A 13,442-nucleotide genomic window follows, 5' to 3' on the forward strand; every position below is an offset into this window, starting at 1 on the left:
TAATGAACGAGATACCGTTCATATCTTTCAGTGTGGAGGCAGCAATGATGAACATTGCTGCCTCCATCGATGCTGCCCCGTCGCTTGTGCATGCAAGCCAATATGGACGATCCCGTCCATATTTGCCTGCACTGCTATGGAGCCGGGTGACGGGGGGAGTGAAGAAACTTCACTCCTTCCCCGTCACTGCCCCCCCCCCCCCCCACCCGCCACCATGTCGCCCGTTAGCCGTATCTGCCGTCGGGCAGCTTTGGTGGCGGATCGCAAGTGTGTAGGGCCCATAACAGAGCTGGGGTTTAGTTATTTTGTTTCCAATGCAATCTCTAGCTGTACACATGATCGAGCAGCTGTCTCCCAGCATCTAATCATAACACACCTTTAAACCATTTTTAACAGTACATTCTACTCCGTCTATGAAGAGATGTATACCGACAGAGCTCCCCACCAAAGGCATGTTCTCCACTCAGTGATAGGAACGGTGAAGGACCCTCCCTTCGTACCACAGCCATTAACTCAATACCACTGCTCAATTGTTTCCATAGAGTTGAGTGTTTAACCTGCTGATGACCATTAGGTCACAGTAAACACAGATCAGTAGTCAAATGTTGCAGATTACACATGTAAAGGCACCTGCATATCCAAACATGTAAATATTAATTCAACAACATTTCAACAGTAGTGAACGTGTGCTTTCTACTGCAGTCCTCCGATAACAATGTTGTGATTGGTGAACTCCAACTGCAGAGAGAGTCTCCAAACACGATGCAGAGAGGCGAGTCCCATACCAGATAAGGAACTCAGTGGCAGGACACAGAGTTGATTGTTATTGGGTGAACCAAGATATGAGATAGGGAGTCATAAGCTTTAGTGATTAAAATAAGATTTTACTTACCGGTAAATCTATTTCTCGTAGTCCGTAGTGGATGCTGGGGACTCCGTAAGGACCATGGGGAATAGACGGGCTCCGCAGGAGACATGGGCACTTTAAGAAAGAATTTAGATTCTGGTGTGCTCTGGCTCCTCCCTCTATGTCCCTCTTCCAGACCTCAGTTAGAGAAACTGTGCCCGGAAGAGCTGACAGTACAAGGAAAGGATTTTGGTAATCCAGGGCAAGATACATACCAGCCACACCAATCACACCGTATAACTTGTGATAAACTTACCCAGTCAACAGTATGAACAACAACAGAGCATCAGTTCAACCCTGATGCAACAATAACATAGCCCTTATTGCAACAATAACTATATACAAGTATTGCAGAAGAAGTCCGCACTTGGGACGGGCGCCCAGCATCCACTACGGACTACGAGAAATAGATTTACCGGTAAGTAAAATCTTATTTTCTCTAACGTCCTAGTGGATGCTGGGGACTCCATAAGGACCATGGGGATTATACCAAAGCTCCCAAAACGGGCGGGAGAGTGCGGATGACTCTGCAGCACCGATTGAGCAACAATAGGTCCTCATCAGCCAGGGTATCAAACTTGTAGAACTTTGCAAAAGTGTTTGAACCTGACCAAGTATCAGCTCGGCATAGTTGTAATGCCGAGACCCCTCGGGCAGCCGCCCAAGAAGAGCCCACGTTCCTAGTGGAATGGGCTTTAACTGATTTTGGCAGCGGCAATCCAGCCGCAGAATGAGCCTGCTGAATCATGTTACAGATCCAGCGAGCAATAGTTTGCCTTGAAGCAGAAGCACCCAGCTTGTTGGATGCATACAGGATAAACAGCGACTCCGTTTTCCTGACTCGAGCCGTTCTGGCTACATAAACCTTCAAAGCCCTGACCACATCCAGTAACTCGGAATCCTCCAAGTCACGAGTAGCCACAGGCACCACAATAGGTTGGTTCATATGAAAAGATGACACCACTTTTGGCAGAAATTGTGGACGGGTCCGCAATTCTGCTCTATCCATATGTAAAACCAGATAGGGGCTTTTATGTGACAAAGCCGCTAATTCTGACCCACGCCTAGCCGAAGCCAAGGCTAATAGCATGACCACCTTCCACGTGAGATATTTTAATTCCACCGTTTTAAGTGGTTCAAACCAGTGGGATTTCAGGAAACTCAACACCACGTTAAGATCCCAAGGTGCCACTGGAGGCACAAAAGGAGTCTGAATATGCAGCACTCCCTTTACAAACGTCTGAACTTCTGGTAGAGAAGCCAACTCTTTTTGAAAGAAAATGGATAGGGCCGAAATCTGGACCTTATTGGAGCCCAATTTCAGGCCCAAATTCACTCCCGACTGTAGGAAGTGGAGGAAACGGCCCAGCTGGAATTCCTCTGTAGGAGCCTTCCTGGCCTCACACCAATAAACATATTTTCGCCATATACGGTGATAATGTTTAGCTGTCACGTCCTTCCTAGCCTTCATCAGCGTAGGAATGACCTCGTCCGGAATGCCCTTTTCTGCTAGGATCCGGCGTTCAACCGCCATGCCGTCAAACGCAGCCGCGGTAAGTCTTGGAACAGACAGGGCCCCTGTTGCAACAGGTCCTGTCTTAGAGGAAGAGGCCACGGGTCCTCTGTGAGCATTTCTTGCCGATCTGGATACCAGGTCCTTCGTGGCCAACCTGGAACAATGAGGATTGTTCTCACTCCTCTTTTTCTTATTAGCCTCAGCACCTTGGTATGAGAGGAAGAGGAGGAAATACATAGACCGACTGGAACACCCACGGTGTCACCAGGGCGTCTACCGCTATTGCTTGAGGATCTCTTGACCTGGCGCAATACCTCTGTAGTTTTTTGTTGATGCGGGATGCCATCATGTCCACCTGTGGCAGTTCCCACCGATATGTGATCTGTGTGAAGACTTCCTGATGAAGTCCCCACTCTCCCGGGTGCAGGTCGTGTCTGCTGAGGAAGTCTGCTTCCCAGTTGTCCACTCCCGGGATGAACACTGCTGACAGAGCGCTTACGTGATTCTCCGCCCAGCGAAGAATTCTGGTGGCTTCTGCCATCGCCACTCTGCTCCTTGTGCCGCCTTGGCGGTTCACATGAGCCACTGCGGTGATGTTGTCTGACTGAATCAGAACCGGTTGGTAGCGAAGCAAGTGCTCCGCTTGACGTAGGGCGCTGTATACGGCCCTTAGTTCCAGGATGTTGATGTGAAGGCAAGTCTCTTGACTTGACCACAGACCTTGGAAATTTCTTCCCTGTGTGACTGCTCCCCACCCTCGGAGGCTAGCGTCCGTGGTCACCAGGACCCAGTCCTGAATTCCGAATCTGCGTCCCTCTAGAAGGTGAGAACTTTGCAGCCACCACAGGAGTGACACCCTGGCCCTGGGGGACAGGGTGATTAACCGATGCATCTGAAGATGTGATCCGGACCACTTGTCCAGTAAGTCCCATTGGAAGGTCCTCGCATGGAACCTGCCAAAGGGAATGGCCTCGTATGATGCCACCATCCTTCCCAGGACTCGAGTGCAGTGATGCACTGACACCTGTTTTGGTTTTAATAGATTCCTGACCAGTGTCATGAGCACCTGAGCTCTCTCTATCAGGAGATAAACCCTTTTCTGGTCTGTGTCTAGGATCATGCCTAGGAGAGGCAGATGAGCTGTAGGAACCAACTGCGACTTTGGAATATATAGAATCCAGCCGTGTTGCAGTTACACTTCCAGAGAAAATGATACGCTGTTCAGCAACTGCTCTCTTGATCTCGCTTTTATGAGGAGATCGTCCAAGTACGGGATAATAGTGACACCTTGCTTCCGCAGGAGCACCATCATTTCCGCCATTACCTTTGTGAATATTCTCGGGGCCGTGGAGAGACCAAACGGCAACATCTGAAATTGGTAATGACAATCCCGTACCGCAATTCTGAGGTACGCCTGATGAGGTGGATAAATGGGGACATGAAGGTATGCATCCTTTATGTCCAGAGACACCATAAAATCTTCCCCTTTCAGGCTTGCGATGACCTCTCTTAGCGATTCCATCTTGAACTTGAACCTTTTCAGGTATATGTTCAGGGATTTTAAATTCAATATGGGTCTGACCGAACCGTCCGGTTTCGGGACTACAACATGGTCGAATAATAACCCCCTCCTTGTTGAAGGAGGGGAACCTTGACCACCACCTGTTGAAGATACAATTTGTGAATTGCAGTTAACACTATTTCCCTCTCGTGGGGGGAAGCCGGCAGGGCCGTCGGTGAGGGGGCATCTCCTCAAAGTCCAGCTTGTATCCCTGAGACACAAAATCTATTGCCCAGGGATCCAACAGGGAGTGAACCCACTTGTGGCTGAACTTACGAAGGCGTGCCCCCACCGGGCCTAGCTCCGCCTGTGGAACCCCAGCGACATGCGGTGGATTTTGTAGAGGCCGGGGAGGACTTCTGTTCCTGGGAACTAGCTGTGTTGTGCAGCTTCTTTCCTCTGCCCCTGCCTCTGGCAAGAAAAGACGCACCTCGGACTTTCTTGTTTCTTTGTGTTCGAAAGGCTGCATTTGATAATGTCGTGCTTTCCTAGGCTGTGCAGGAATATAAGGCAAAATATCAGAATTACCAGCTATAGCTGTGGAGACCAGGTCCGAGAACCCTTCTCCACACAATCCTCAGCCTTCCATATGCCTCTTAAGTCGGCATCATCTGTCCATTGCATATTCTACAGGACACGTCAAGCAGAAATCGACATAGCTTTGACTCTAGAACCCAGTAGACTAATGTCTCTTTGGGCATGTTTTATATATATATATATATCTCTTAAGACAGCATCTATATATATATATATATATATATATATATATATATATATATATCTATATATACATATATATATATATATATCTCTATATATACACACATATATATGGGCAATGACCTCAAAAAAATAAAAGGAGAGTTGGGGGATTTTAAATCACAGCTCCAACCGAAATTAGATGAGGATGTGGGTGAAAAGTGGATGGAGAAATTATCTATAAATATAGAACGGTACAGAAAGGACCTAGTAGCATTTAAGAGGAACAAATTGGATGTAGTATTAAATGACTATAAAAATCACAATGTCTATAGATGGTTAAGTGGGGAAAATGTTAAATACCCCAGCCAAAAACAGAGGTATTTTAGACAAACAACCCTATTCAGTAGATTCCTCATGTTCCTCCTCGGAAGTAGAACATTTAGAGGGACTTCCACCTAGTGGCTCTGATAATTTTTTAGGGGTGGATATGGACAAAGGTCCAACTACAGATACAAGAGCAAAAAGAGGCCGCACCCGAGGAGGGGGAGGAAGAAGGGGAAGAAGGAGGCGTTAAAAAATAATGTCTTCAATTTATCAAAATATCCATTAACTGAGTCAGAATTATCGGTATTAGCACTAGGGTTCACATTCGTTCCAACGTTTATAGGTAGCACGTTTGACACTCAAGTTGATTTATACAAATTAGGAAGAAAATTAAGGTTGAAGGAGTTCTTTAAAGAACCCCAAGAGGAAATTGAGCGAAAATATAGATCCTTAAAGGGGAAGCCTAGTACATTTGACCCCCAGTCAAACAACGCAAGTATAAAAACTTTCTTGCGTATGGTTGAGGGGGATTATAATAAGATGAATAAGGAACATCATTACAGATTTAATCTAAGTGTGGATCAAAAGAAGGCACTATCTTCACTACAAAACAATGACAAAATAGTCATTAGGATGGCAGATAAGGGAGGAGCAATAGTGGTGTTAGACTATGATTATTATGATCTTGAGATTAAACAACAACTGGCGGATGTGAAAACCTATAGGGAAGTGAAAGATAACCCCATGTTACGAATAAAATCAAAGATTGATATGTTATTGGATAGGGGTATCCAACATGGTTGGTTGGACACAGAACTGGTAGAATTGTTGACAGTAAATGAACCAGCTTGTCCAATTCTCTATAGTATTCCAAAGATACACAAGTCGCTTAGTGCCCCACCAGGAAGGCCTATAGTGTCAGCAAGAGGCTCTGTTTTACAGCCAATTGCTCAATATGTAGACATTTTCCTCCAACCTGTGGTAGTGGAGAGTAAAAGTTATATTAAGGATACGCCCCATCTTCTTTCAAAATTGAAAAACATAGAGGGACCATTAGATGAGATATTTTTTGCCACATTGGATGTAGTCTCATTATATACTTCGATCCCACATGAGTTGGGAGTCGAGGCAGTGAGAAAAAGATTGATTGAGGTGATTTTTGATGGCCCACCGATTGAATATGTTTGTGATCTGGTTCTAAGTGTTTTGGAAAATAATCATTTCAGATATGGTACATCCTACTATATGCAGAATGCTGGGACCGCGATGGGATCCAATTTGGCTCCGGTGTATGCAAATATATTTATGACAGAGTACGAAGAAGAGCATATATATCCCAAATATGGTCCCAGCCTTCTGCATTATTTTCGATTTATAGATGATATCCTAATTTTATGGAGAGGGACAGAGGCCCTTTTCCAGGAATGGTAAGGGATTTAAATTTATTGGATAGTCCTATTCGTTTCACCAGCAACATACAGGTTGATAGTACAGGTTGAGTATCCCTTATCCAAAATGCTTGGGACCAGAGGTATTTTGGATATCGGATTTTTCCGTAGTTTGGAATAATTGCATACCATAATGAGATATCATGGTAATGGAACCTAAATCTAAGCACAGAATGCATTTATGTTTTATATGCACCTTATACACACAGCCTGAAGGTAATTTTAGACAATATTTTTTATAACTTTGTGCATTAAACAAAGTGTGTGTACATTCACACAATTCATTTATGTTTCATATACACCTTATACACGCAGCCTGAAGGTCATTTAATACAATATTTTTAATAACTTTGTGTATTAAACAAAGTTTGTGTACATTGAGCCATCAGAAAACAAAAGTTTCACTATCTCACTCTCGCTCGAAAAAGTCCGTATTTCGGAATATTCCGTATTTCGGATATTTGGATATGGGATACTCAACCTGTATAGAGTTCCTGGATATCTCCATTTTTAAAACAAATGGAGGCTTAGGAACTACATTATATAGGAAGAGTAGAGATAGGAACTCTATACTATTTGGTACAAGCCATCATCCAAAACCACTGGTAGAAGGCCTTCCGGTGTCCCAGTTTGTACGTGTCTTGAGAAATAATACGGAGATAGATAAAACACAGGTACAGGTGGGGGAAATGAAGGAACGGTTTTTGGAAAGGGGATATACACCCCAAGTCTTAGAAAAATGCTTGAGAAGGGCATGGAAGATTTGGGAAGAGAAGGAGCAGAAAATAACTGTTAAAAATGATAAAAGGTTTGTAGTGTTGAAACAGTTTGACACAAAAGCCACTGCATTTAGTAAGTCAGTGAAAAAACACTGGCCTATAGTAGAATCAGATAAGAATCTAAAGAAAACTTTGGGAAAACCGTTGGTAGCCTTTAAAAGAGGTCCTAATTTAAAACAGCTATTGATGAAACCAACCAAAAATTTTGATAAAAAAACTACAAGAACTTGGTTGAATAAAAATCGTTTTGGCTGTTACCGTTGCACAGGATGCACAACGTGCAGCGGTATGATGTCGGGTAGGACGTTTTCTCATCCACATTCAGGAGCTCAAATTGGAATTAAATACCGTCTCACCTGTACTTCCAAATATGTGATTTACATATTAATTTGCCCATGTAGCTTGGTCTATGTGGGGAAGACTACAAGGAATTTTAGAGAAAGAATGGCCAACCATAGGAGATCAATTAGGGAAGCAATCAGTGAGGGCAAAAGTGATAAACCAGTGGCCCGGCATTTCTTACAGAAGTCTCATACAGTAGCATCTCTACGGTGTATGGTAATAGATCATGAGCCGCCATTAGAACGAGGTGGCAATAGAGATCAGAAATTATTAAGGAGAGAAGCTAGATGGATTTATGATCTAGACACAATAGCCCCAAGGGGGATGAATGAAAATAAGAATTTACTTACCGATAATTCTATTTCTCGTAGTCCGTAGTGGATGCTGGGAACTCCGTAAGGACCATGGGGAATAGCGGCTCCGCAGGAGACTGGGCACAAAAAGAAAGCTTTAGGACTACCTGGTGTGCACTGGCTCCTCCCCCTATGACCCTCCTCCAAGCCTCAGTTAGGATACTGTGCCCGGACGAGCGTACACAATAAGGAAGGATTTTGAATCCCGGGTAAGACTCATACCAGCCACACCAATCACACCGTACAACTTGTGATATGAAACCCAGTTAACAGCATGATAACAGAGGAGCCTCTGAATAGATGGCTCACAACAAGAACCCGATTAGTTAACAATAACTATGTACAAGTATTGCAGACAATCCGCACTTGGGATGGGCGCCCAGCATCCACTACGGACTACGAGAAATAGAATTATCGGTAAGTAAATTCTTATTTTCTCTGACGTCCTAGTGGATGCTGGGAACTCCGTAAGGACCATGGGGATTATACCAAAGCTCCCAAACGGGCGGGAGAGTGCGGATGACTCTGCAGCACCGAATGAGAGAACTCCAGGTCCTCCTCAGCCAGGGTATCAAATTCATAGAATTTTGCAAACGTGTTTGCCCCTGACCAAGTAGCTGCTCGGCAAAGTTGTAAAGCCGAGACCCCTCGGGCAGCCGCCCAAGATGAGCCCACCGTCCTTGTGGAATGGGCTTTTATTGATTTAGGCTGCGGTAATCCTACGGCAGAATGCGCCAGCTGAATAGTGCTACAAATCCAGCGCGCAATAGACTGCTTAGAAGCAGGAGCACCCAGCTTGTTGGGTGCCATCAGGATAAACAGCGAGTCAGTTTTCCTGACTCCAGCCGTCCTGGAAAAATAAAATTTTCAGGGCCCTGACTACGTCCAGCAACTTGGAATCCTCCAAGTCCCCAGTAGCCGCAGGCACCACAATAGGTTGGTTCAAGTGAAAACCTGAGACCACCTTCGGGAGAAACTGAGGACGAGTCCTCAACTCTGCCCTATCCATATAGAAAATCAGATAAGGCCTTTTACATGACAGAGCCGCCAATTCTGACACACGCCTGGCCAAGGCCAAGGCCAACAGCATGACCACTTTCCAAGCGAGATACTTTAGCTCCATGGTTTTAAGTGGCTCTACCCATGCGACTTTAGGAAATCCAACACCACGTTGAGATCCAAAAAGTGCCACAGGAGGCACAAAAAGGAGGCTGAATATGTAGTACTCCTTTAACCAAAGTCTGAACTTCAGGCAGTGAAGCCAGTTCTTTCTGGAAGAAATTCGACAGATCCGAAATCTGGACCTTGATGGACCCCAATTTGAGGCCCAAACGTCACCCCTGCTTGCAGGAAGTGCAGGAATCGACATAGTTGAAATTCCTCCGTCGGGGCCTTCATGGCCTCCCACCAAGCAACAAATTTTCGCCAAACGCGGCGATAATGTCTTGCGGTGACATCCTTCCTGGCTATGATCAGGGTAGGGATGACTTCGTTCGGAATACCCTTTTTCTTTAGGATCCGGTGTTCTACCGCCATGCCGTCAAACGCAGCCGCGGTAAGTCTTGGAACAGACAGGGTCCCTGCTGCAGCAGGTCTTGTCTGAGCGGCAGAGGCCAAGGGTCCTCTGCCAGCATCTCTTGAAATTCCGGGTACCAAGCTCTTCATGGCCAATCCGGAACCCCGAGTATGGTTTTCACTCCTCGCCTTCTTATTATTCTCAGTACCTTGGGTATGAGAGGTAGAGGAGGAGACACATAAACCGACTGGTACACCCATGGTGTCACTAGAGCGTCCCCAGCGATCGCCTGAGGGTCCCTTGACCTGGCGCCATATCTTTTCAACTTCTTGTTGAGACGGGACGCCATCATGTCCACCCGTGGTCATTCCCAACGGTTTACCCGCATTTGGAAAACTTCTGGATGAAGTCCCCATTCTCCTGGGTGTAGGTCGCCCATCGGAGAATCCTTGTGGCTTCTGCCATCGCCATCCTGCTTCTTGTGCCGCCCTGTCTGTTTACATGGGCGACCGCCGTGATGTCGTCTGATTGGATCAGTACCGGCTGGTTCTGAAGCAGGGGCCTTGCTTGGCTTAGGGTATTGTAAATGGCCCTTAGCTGCAGAATATTTATGTGAAGCGAAATCTCCTTGGAAATTTCTTCCCTGTGTGACTGCACCCCAGCCCCGAAGGCTGGCATCCGTGGTCACCAGGACCCAGTCCTGTATTCCGAATCTGCGGCCCTCTAGTAGATGAGCCCTCTGCAGCCACCACAGCAGCGACACCCTGTTTCTTGCTGACAGGGTTATCCGCTGTTGTATCTGTAGATGGGACCCGGACCATTAGTCCCACAGGTCCCACTGGAACGTCCTTGCGTGGAGTCTTCCGAATGGAATTATGCTTCGTACGAAGCTACCATTTTTCCCAGGACTCGTGTGCATTGATGTACCGACACCTGTCCTGGTTTTAGGATGTCTCTGACTAGAGATGACAACTCCTCTGCTTTTTCCACTGGAAGAAACACTCTTTTCTGGCCTGCGTTCAGAAACATTCCCAGGAACAGAAGATGTGTCGTCGGGACCAGCTGTGACTTTGGAATATTGAGAATCCAGTCGTGCTGTTGTAGCACGTCTGCTACCCCCACTACCAACTGTTCTTTGGACCTCGCCTTTATCAGGAGATCGTCCAAGTACGGGATAATAAAAACTTCCTTCTTGCGAAGGAGTATCGTCACTTCGGCCATTACCTAGGTAAAGACCTTCGGTGCCGTGGACAACTCCAACGGCCGTACTCCTGGTGAGGGGGGTAAATGGGGACATGCAGGTACGCATCCTTGATGTCCAGGGAGACCCTGTAATCCCCCTCGTCCAGGCTCGTAATAACCGCCCTGAGCGATTCCATCTTGAACTTGAATCTTCTGATATAAAAGTTCAAGTATTTTAATTTCAAGATGGGTCTCACCGAACCGTTTCGGTACCACAACCACTGTGGAATAGTAACCCCTTCCTTGCTGAAGGAGGGGTACCTTGACAATCACTTGTTGTGATTATAGTGTTGAATATCCACCAACACCGTCTCCCTGGCAGAGGGAGGTGCCGGTAAGGCAGATTTTAGGAAACGGCGGGGGGAAGAACGTCTCGAACTCCAGCCTGTACCCCTGAGATCCTGCTTGAAGGACCCAGGGATCCATGTGAGAGAGCCCACTGTCCGCTGAAATATCTGAGACGGGCCCCCACCGTACCCGGGTCCGCCTGAGCAGCCCCAGCACCATGCTGTGGACCTACCGGACGCAGGGAGGACTTCTGCTTTTGGGAACTAGCTGTGTGTTGCAGCTTTTTCCTCTACTTTTGCCTCTCGGCAGAAAGGATGAGCCTCTAGCCCTCTTGCTTTTCTGGGGCCGAAAGGACTGTACTTGATGATACGGTGCTTTCTTTTGTTGTGGGGTAGCCTGTGGCAAAAAAATCGATTTCCCAGCAGTAGCTGTGGAAGCGAGGTCTGAAAAACTATCCCCAAACAGTTTTACCCCCTTATAGGGCAACTTCCATGTGCCGATACGAGTCGGCATCGCCTGACCATTGTCAAGTCCATAACCCCCGTCTGGCGGCAATGGACCTAGCGCTTATTTTTGATGCCAGCCGGCAAATATCCCTCTGTGCATCACGCATGTATAAGACCACGTCTTTTATATGCTCTATTTTCAGCAAAATATTGTCCCTATCCATAGTTATTTTCCGACAGGGAATCTGACCACGCAGCGGGAGCACTGCACATCCATGCCGAAGCAACGGCTGGTAGCAATATAATGCCCTAGTGTGTGACCATATCTTATAGGGTAACCTCCTGCTTTCTATCAGCAGGTTCCTTCAGGGCGGCCGTATCCGGAGACGGTAGTGCCACCTTTTCTGATAAGCGTGTAAGCGCTGTATCTACCCTATGGGGTGTTTCCCCGCGTGACCTATCCTCTGGCGGGAAAGGGTACGCTGCCAATAACCGTTGTAGAAATTATCAATTTCTTACCGGGGGAAGACCACTCTTCCTCACACACCTCATTTAATTTCTCAGATGCAGGAAAAACTACTAATAGTTTTCTCTCACCAAACACAATACCCTTTTATGTGGTACCTGGGGTATAATCATAAATGTGTAATACATTTTTCATTGCCTCAATCCTGTAACGGGAGGACCTATTTGGAGGGTACACCAGTCTCATCGATGTCGACACTGGAGTCAGTATCCGTGTCGACATCTGTGTCTGTTATCTGAGGTAGCGGGCGATTTTAAAGCCCCCCATGACATTTGAGACGCTGGAACAGGCACAAGCTGAGTAGCCGGCTGTTCCGTGTCGTCGACCTTTTATGTAAGGAGTTGACACTTTCACGTAATCCTTCCATAAGTTCAACCACCCCGGTGTCGACCCCGCAGGGGGTGACAACATATTTACAGGCATTCGCTCCGCCTCCACCTCATTATCCTCCACATACCTGTCGACACAGCCGTACCGACACAGCACACACACAGGGAATGCTCTGATAGAGGACAGGACCCCACAAAGCCCTTTGGGGAGACAGAGGGAGAGTATGCCAGCACACACCAGGGTGCTATATATCACAGGGATAGCACCTATAAAAAAGTGTTTTCCCTTATAGCTGCATATATTTGTACACTGCGCCTAAATTGTGCCCCCCCTCTCTTTTTAACCCTTTCTGTAGTGTATTAACTGCAGGGGAGAGCCAGGGAGCTTCCCTCCAACGGAGCTGTGAGGGAAAATGGCGCCAGTGTGCTGAGGAGATAGGCTCCGCCCCCTTCTCTGCGGACTTTTCTGCCGCTTTTTTCTGGAATCTGGCAGGGGTTAATATACATCCATATAGCCCTGGGGGTTATATGTGATGTATTTTTGCCAGCCAAGGTGTTTATATTGCTGCTCAAGGCGCCCCCCCCCCAGCGCCCTGCACCCATCAGTGACCGGAGTGTGTGGTGTGCATGAGGAGCAATGGCGCACAGCTGCAGTGCTGTGCGCTACCTTGGTGAAGACTGATGTCTTCTGCCGCCGATTTTTCGGACCTCTTCTTGCTTCTGGCTCTGTAAGGGGGCCGGTGGCGCGGCTCTGGGACCGGACTCCGAGGCTGAACCTGTGTTCGGTCCCTCTGGAGCTAATGGTGTCCAGTAGCCTAAGAAGCCCAAGCTGGCTGCGAGCAGGCAGGTTCGCTTCTTCCCCCCTTAGTCCCTCGATGCAGTGAGCCTGTTGCCAGCAGGTCTCACTGAAAATAAAAAACCTAAAACTAACTTTTTCTAAGAAGCTCAGGAGAGCCCCCTAGATTGCACCCAGCTCGGTCGGGCACAAAAATCTTAACTGAGGCTTGGAGGAGGGTCATAGGGGGAGGAGCCAGTACACACCAGGTAGTCCTAAAGCTTTCTTTTTGTGCCCAGTCTCCTGCGGAGCCGCTTTTCCCCATGGTCCTTACGGAGTTCCCAGCATCCACTAGGACGTCAGAGAAAGTATACATTTTAAATGCTTT

At 47.1% G+C, this 13,442-nt stretch overlaps 1 protein-coding gene across 2 annotated transcripts in view; it reads right to left on the minus strand.

Moving 5' to 3' along the window:
- Window positions 1-13,442, minus strand: part of RPGR (retinitis pigmentosa GTPase regulator) — a 309,545-nt gene that overhangs the window by 209,064 nt on the left and 87,039 nt on the right. The gene's annotated exons all lie outside the window — the stretch shown is intronic.

The sequence above is a fragment of the Pseudophryne corroboree genome, chromosome 2, assembly GCF_028390025.1.
Source record: "Pseudophryne corroboree isolate aPseCor3 chromosome 2, aPseCor3.hap2, whole genome shotgun sequence".
Classification (NCBI taxonomy): domain Eukaryota; kingdom Metazoa; phylum Chordata; class Amphibia; order Anura; family Myobatrachidae; genus Pseudophryne; species Pseudophryne corroboree.